The sequence below is a fragment of the Physcomitrium patens genome, chromosome 19 (assembly GCF_059467195.1).
Source record: "Physcomitrium patens ecotype Gransden chromosome 19, ASM5946719v1, whole genome shotgun sequence".
Lineage (NCBI taxonomy): Eukaryota > Viridiplantae > Streptophyta > Bryopsida > Funariales > Funariaceae > Physcomitrium > Physcomitrium patens.
The window spans coordinates 4287306-4295351 of record NC_143428.1 but is presented as its reverse complement, the minus strand read 5'-3'; the positions used below and the strand labels follow the sequence as shown (position 1 = coordinate 4295351).

Genomic DNA, 8046 nt, shown 5'->3' with positions numbered 1-8046 from the left:
GAGATGGTTCTGAACCGAGGCGGGTATCAATATCTAAGTGCAGGGAATGGAGTAATGCATGAACTGGAAATGGGGGCATGCGGCACAGTGTGAAAGGGGTAATAATCGGGTTAGGTTCAGGGAATGAATGGAGGGTCGAATGAATGAAGAAATGGGGAAGGATGAATGATGATGACTCTGCAAAGTTTTATCTGTTAGTGAGTGGATTATTGTTGGGCCGATTTGGACTCATTCACTGTCCTTTTGTCGTTAACCATTCAATGCCCCCATTCATGATTTCATTCGTGTACATTAGTCCATATTTAAATATATAAATATATATATATATATATATATATATATGTATATATAATAAAAACCCACAAAAAAATGATTGCGTATTAGATTGGTTAACTTGTGGGGTGTTTGTTTGTTTGTTTGTTTTTTTTCTTCTTCTTCTTAAAAAGCCATTTTTGTCATGTCCGTTGCACTTTGTTCATAGCTTTGGATGGACAAAATGCCTACGAATTCCAATCATTCTGTGGCATGGGCCGAAAGCTTTTCCCCTCCACCCAGAAATCAAAACACAAAGAAGACTTATGAGGACCTTTTTGGATTTTATTAATTTAATCTATTATTGGGGCCAAGGCCTCATTCTCCCAAGTCTGACGTTGCATAAGGGCATTTGATCCTTGAAGGCAAATGACATGACAAGGATAAGACAATGTCCTCCTTTACATCAAAAGTAAACATCATTCATCCATCATCCACCACCCCTTCCCCCTTCCCCCTTCCCCCTTCCCTCCCTCATATAGTAAAATGACATTGGACTATCATTGGGATGTGTTTTTCATTGGAGGTTGTGGATCCAACTGACCATACCTTTATTTATATATTTGTTTGGTCAATTGTTTATTTTTAGTTTGGTTTTGTTGGAAGTAATGTAGCCTTGTTGCAATATGAGAACCTTCGTGGATTTAGTGTGTGGAAACTACATTCTCCATTTGCCATCACAACATGGTTTGTTGAGAAAATTTGAGGATGCGGACAATTCTACTTTGGGACTTGGAAACACTCTTGAAAAGACAATTAGGCAATTGTCTTTTCTTATCATTCCATTGTACAATACCTGTGAGGAATCATTAAAACAATCATATGTACAATTTTAAATTTTATACAATATTAGAGAATATGTTGCCTGGAAAGATGTTTGACAAGGACATGAGACTGAAATATTATTTCCCATCAAAGGTTCAATAATTTTTCCCATAACATTGTCACGTGGGAAATTCACTTAATTTATTTATTTGGAAAAATATCACAGTAGAAAATACTAGACAATTAAGAATGTTAGTATAAAGGATCACGAAGAAACAAGTATGTCAAAAACTTTCAGAACCATGGTGATCTATCATGATGTAGTGTATACTCATTTGTTTGTATTGCATACATGTATTTGAAAAAAATAGTGTGTAAGATACTATATTTGAAGACATCACATTATCTTCAGAAAATATATGTGCATGTGTAATATATGTATGCGGATATATATATATATATATATATATATATATATTGTAATCAAGTACAGCTTTTTTATTTTGTTTTACATGAAATGATTTTAAAAAAAAATGATGTTAGATAAATAACATGGAGACAGATTCCACTCTGTTGCTTACAAAAAACAGGTGATAAATTGATGAAGAAGGTTTGTGGTTTTTTTTAAATTAGAATACAACATAAAAATCACTTGTTTTTTGGCTAATTATTTTACAGAATGGTACAGGAATGCATGTGTCTCCTTTTGCATTCTGTAAGAAACTGAGGTATTCTAAATGAATAAAAAGAGTTGGGTCTCTTATTTACAAAAAAAATATTTAATTATTGGTTGTAAATATTCCATGACTTCTGTAACTGCAATCTTGACATTCCTGCAAAAGCTTTTAACTTTAATTTTATGTTTGAATGAACTTTTAAAACAAGACCGTTTCCAATATAATAATAAAAGACAACCAAAGACTCTCTTTTATTTTTATGGTAGTTTATAGAGTTTAATCAAATAAACAGTTTTTGTTGTTGTTCACTGTTACAGACAACATTATGAAATTTTGTTTTATAACAACCCAAATTTTTTAAGCTGGTATTACTGTTGAAGTTTTTTTTAAAGAAAACATTACTGACCATTTATTTATTCTTTTAATCTTACAAGCACGTATTTAATAGTATTCTGAATAACTATCTTGTCTAAAACAATATTAAAACTATACAAAAGATTGTTGCAATTCAAAGTTGTAAGAGATTTCAATATATGAAGGTTATCTTTGTCATCTTCTTGTACATCATCTTTGAGCATCTCAATTTTCATAATTTCTTAATATTATATTTCTATTGTACCTTGTTAAGATTTGGTTTTTGAATAAAGGTCCATATGAATTTTACTCCATGTTTACTAAAAAGGTCTTTAGATCTAAAAGCCCACTTCAAAATGCCATAGTTTAAAAGCCATATAATGGTTCCTAATTTGCTAATGAATAATTATCTTATATAATTAGTATAAAATATGAAGAAATTATTAGATAATTTTTTAACTCTAAATATGGAATCACATATCTTAATAGAAATATTTATATCAATTAATAATAAAAAACATTTTTAATATATTTATTTTAGTTTTTAGATTTTAATTTTAGTTTTTAGTTTTTTTTTTTGAGATAGACTTGATACATAATTTAAATACAAACATAGCTGATTTTATTAATAAAATAAAATAAAAAGAATTCCACCTTAAAATTAAAGCTATTCAAATGAAGCATTTATATCTCCACGAATCACAAACTATAGAAAAGATAACCTCTTGTCTTCCTTTCTAAGGGCATCTTCACCCATTGGCACCAATAGGGCCAAGTGAAGGTGGATGCAATGGGTTCATAGCACCCAAGTAAAGGCGAGCATGGCGCAATCCTTAGTTCTAGAGCAGATGGTCGACAAAAGCAACACTTGGCGTCACTTACCCGCCCTTCAATGGTGCTTTTAAGACCCCATTCCTAATCCCCCCTCCCTCCTCCTCCTTGCTTCCAAAAAGCCCCTTCACTATAAATTCACTATTAGTCACAATCAAGATGTTGCGGCCAAGGCAAGAAGAAGAAGTATCAACAATATGTTGCCATGGAAACTCTTTATTTTGCCAAGGCCGGCCTCGTTGAGGCTCATTTTGAGGTTTGAGCATCCAAAATTGTTGTTGGTGCTAACAATGGTGATGTTCTAAGCTTAAGGATGTATCTTCTTGCCTTTATTCCTATCTCTTGATTAGATTTATTTAAAAATACTCTCTGGCATGTTACCAAACATAGAAACCCAAGATTGATGATGTACACAAAAACCAAAAAACTCAACCAACTCACTCTTTCTTCAAGTTCTTTCAAGGCCACTTCAAATTTCACAATCCAAAGTGCATGAACCTTCTCTCATGCCCAGTTATTGTAAACGACCCCCAACCACATTGAATCCAGCCCTCCCTTGAACCCAACTCCTTTAATGTATCGTTTTTACAATAGCTTGATTTCAGGGTCCACAAAATTAGGGTTTAGGGCCCACAGGATCAGGGTATAGGGCTCGTGGTTTTAGGGTTTCGAGCACGCGACACAAAGCGAGCATGCGAAGAGGAAGAAGAAGAAAGCGTGCGTGCGTACGTGCTTGCGCAAACGATGCACACGAGGGAGGGGGATCGGCGAGGACATCGGAAGGGGAGGCGAATCCTGCGGGTGAGGTGCACGCCCACTTTCCGACGACATCGCCACCCAGGCTGGCTTCTGATCGACATAATGAATGGAATGGAATGAATGGATATGGAATGGGAATGGAATGAATGGATAATGAATGGGAATGAATGTCGTCGGAGGAGATGGTCCCCACTGATGCAGGGTGATATTTCGCATTCATCATGCAGTGGTGGAGCTTGAAATTGGCACAAGCGCCTTGTCCTGCTCTTCCACCTCGAGTTTCTATTTCGTTCAGTTAGATATGTTGTTATTACACCGTTTGAGTCTGGGATGGAGCAAGAAAAGTGGAGAACATCGTTGTAATCGGTTGCGTTCTGTGCCCCTCGGGCTGCTTTTGTCATGTGTCAATGGAAGATGGTCCTCGTGTCGTGACCTCCGCTTCTTGGGTCCCCCCACCATTTCGCTATTTTTTCATTCGCTTGCGCTCCTGCTTTTGGTAAGTTTAGAAATGTGCTGTGCAGTCTGATTTGTTGCTGCTTAGGTGCGAGCTTGGTCTTGGTCTCTTACGCCTGGCATACAGCGCTGACTTCATGGCAGCGTTCGATGGCTCGTGGGGCTTGTGACAAAATTCCGTGTCACGCGTTCCGAGCGTCACAACAGCGAGTTGCATCAGCAGAGCTCTTTCCGTGACTGATTTCACTTCTTGAGACTTCAGTAAATTGGGGGGTGCACCATTTTTACTTATTTTGCTGACGACAATTTTCACGTCAACAAGCCTGTCTTCGGGAGGTATACAGTTGGTGGTCTCTATTTTCATGTGGACATGACGCGGAGTTAACGAATGAAGAATCTAAAGCTATGACCGCCACGCGGATGTATCAAACTCTCCAAAGCTCCGGGTGCTCCAGAAAACATTGTGGTATTCTCCATACCTCCCGGTAATGAGGAGTCTTTAATAGTTTCAAGTCCTTATTATTAATAATGATAATGAGGATTAATATACGCACTGTCGTACAAGAGAATGACGGGTTCCGAATGCTACATCAACGCTTCGGAGCTTACTCTTCCTGGTAAATACTTGCTGGGTTAAGACCACATCAATAGCGATTTCGAGTGGAACACGTCGTAAGTATTTTTCCATCTGCATGGAATTTCAGATTGATACGGCTATAGTGATAAGTTTATTTTAGCTCAACTCTGGCACAGCTATTGGTGCAATGGAACGACGACAGTTGATGACAGAGGTCTATTGATTTTGGGTAGATAAAGTGGGCCCCTGAGATCCGAGAATGCTGTCGTCACAAATTTCTGAGGCAACAAGGAAAATTAAAACATGCCATCCGTAAGCCTGGAACAAAATGCATGGACCTGTAGTGCTTGAAAACCTGCCACTTCGAAGCCTAAAAGCAATGAAAACCTAGTATATTGTCTACATAGAGACCCTGCCAGTCACCAACTCCGAATTAGCATAGGTTGTCTGCAAAGCGGAACTTACAGGTACAGTGCAGTGAAACAAACTTTTACGGAAACACAAAGAATGAGAGATTGGGGCAATTGGTGGACGAGGGAGAAGAGGTAATGTAGACGCTGACCCACAAATAGCTTCTGTACTTAAGAAACGCGATTGTGGCAAAAATTACGTGGAAAAGTATCCACAGAACGAGTTTCAGCTTACAACTGACTTCTCGTGAGGACAAATGGCACAATTACCAGTACAAAAGTTTCCTTTTGACCGACATGATATCCAATGAAGCCGCGCGAGTTGGTCGACTTTGCGAGTGTAACATTCATCCTGCAAAGATCCAAAACCGAGGAGCTGGGAATTCATCAACTGGCTTTTGGAGTGAGAAGATCCGGTTCAGGTATAAGTAACCCCTGTGCGGAAATCCACCACAATCCATCCTTTCCACTTATTCTCACCTGCGGAAAGCCTTAACTTGTCATCTCTGGCCTCGAGTCCTTAAGCTGCACCAGCGTGCAAAGCGACCCCTCCGCGACAAGTTATGTTCCGTCCTGGTTGTTTTGGCAGTTGTGTAATGTTTGAGTGTTGTTCACTTGTGAAGTGATCATAATTGCTTTGTGCTGCTTTCATGTCAGTGTGTGTAGCACAGGCTAGTGCGGAGCGAGGTCGATTCTTGCGGCGGATTGTTGATATTCGGGTGTTTGTTTTTCTCCCTCAAAGGCTTCCAACAACAGGAGGGTACAATTCCATTGTGGTTATAACCCATAGTTGAGGTGTTTTTGCTCTCTCTGCTGTCGGAAGCCTTCGAGGGAGATGAAAGAATTTCCTGTTTTTCGAGTGTTCTGGCTGAGCGGCCTCTCTGCTCAGTTGATCTGCTCCTGGCTGAGGTATGGTTGGATATAAATGCCTGAATTGTTCATCTGAACGAACAGCTACCAGCGGTGGCGAACGCACTCTTGTATGAGAAACAAGTTTGTAGTTGCTAATTTCTTCCAAGGGCTCATGAACCGCAACTTTGACAATTGTAGATGACATTTTTCAGTTCTATTTTTTTTTCTGTCTATTGCCACTGGTCAACGCCGATCCGTATCAAGGCAGATTGCCTTGCTTCGAAACAGTGTGAGTGTAAGAGCAGATTTCAACTCTCTGCGTGTAGTATAGGTACCTAATCATTTGTGTTTTTTGATTGATTCTACATTCTCAGTGAACCCTTCATTTGCACCACTGCACCTTTGAATACCCGCTTGTAAAGAGTAATTTATGTCTTGGGAGTCTTTCATTCTACGTGTTGCAGAATTTCGCCAACGACACTGAGTGGGACTGAGCGTGTTTTTAAGTCGTGTATCCTGTTGCCTATCTGACGTGCAGGAGCCCTGCAACATATCTTGTGTAATTGTGATCGCAGATCGTCTTCTATTTTGTGTATCCCATACTGGGGGACTGAGAAACTCTCACCAGATATCATTGTGCATACCTGAGGAGCTGAACGCGGGGATTAAATTCACGTTGCCTTCAGGTTGCAACTCGTTTCAAACCTCAACGCGACGAGTACGACCTGCACTGCACCCCAAAGCAGTAACTCTCTTGCTCCTAAACAGCTCATTAGATTGCTCACTGACCACATTGAAAGCATCTTGCAGACTAACCTTGTGTTCTAGAGAGTTGTGTCCCCAGTGTCATCTTACTCTCCAACGTCTGTTCTTCACAATTCTGCAGCATAAATACCTTCTGAGTTTTTAGAGAAAGCTAACAGTCTCACATTGCAAATCAATTGTCTAATCTTCACCAATTATGATCTTCAATGTGCAAATTGTGACTGTCTTAGATAGTGCTTCATCACCAAGGATTTTGAGTGAGTTCTGTGAAGGCGTAACTCCCGAGAAATGCCTGTCTGATCAGTAAGAAGAACCTTGAACTTTAGTTGTTCGTGAGTTTTGGAGACGGCGGAAGTGCTGACTCACTGGTGATGTGAAAAATAGACGTATATAACACCAATTCTAACACACGTTGACTGACGTTGAAAATGTGTCTGATATTTGTATTGATTTTCTGTAACGAAAATATCTAAAATGCGAATAATGCAATTACTTCCAGTGTCTCGCTGTAAGATATGAAAAGAGAGTGCGATGAAAAACTCTCGAATTCTTATTCGATTGTACTATGAACACATTTTCAAATCAATACTTTTTCAGTTGTACGCCAAATGTTATCTTCAGTTTTTTTTATTAAGTTCTTTATACATTCATTGGTCCACATCCGCAAATTTGGTGAATAGTTTCAACACTGATCCAATTCATAGGCAACAAACGTGCACAAAGCCACAATAGAATGTATCCACTCTGTATTGTACAAGCCAATAACACATTTCCAATATAATAATTTTGATACCGGAATATAACAAGCCAATAACACATTTCCAATACAATAATTTTGATACCGGAATATAAGATCCAAGCCCTGGGCACAGTGACTAGCTGTTTGAGAAGCATACATCTGTCATTGAAATGAAAAACTCGATTGTATTGGTGAATTTGGTACACGACTCATCAAAAGTGGCACTAAGATGTAGGCCCTGCCTTTGTATGTATATGTTTATGTATTCTGTATATATACATGAACAAAGATTATTCCATGTGGCATTCTGAAAGTTCATTCTGTTGATTCTATTCGAATGAACCCACATGGGCTCTTGGAAATGTACCTAGTTCAATTTTTCTGTGGTAGGATAGAGTTTTAAAACTTTAGTTGGATAGAGCAGATGAAGAAGCCTTCAGACTTATTCCTGAATTTGTTCACTTTCACACAATATTGGCTGTGATAAAACGAAAAATAAAAGTAAACTCTTTTTTGCTCATGTAATGGAACATTTGGACATTTAGGGCACTT

The 8046-nt window shown here is 38.5% G+C and overlaps 1 long non-coding RNA gene across 1 annotated transcript; it reads left to right on the top strand.

The window, feature by feature from the left end:
• Nucleotides 1-3974: 3974 nt before the first annotated feature.
• On the top strand, nucleotides 3975-7364 carry LOC149987350 (uncharacterized). The gene is made up of 2 exons (XR_016498536.1): nucleotides 3975-5560; nucleotides 5796-7364. It is a non-coding gene; the product is annotated as an uncharacterized LOC149987350 (long non-coding RNA).
• The last annotated feature ends 682 nt before the right edge of the window (nucleotides 7365-8046 follow it).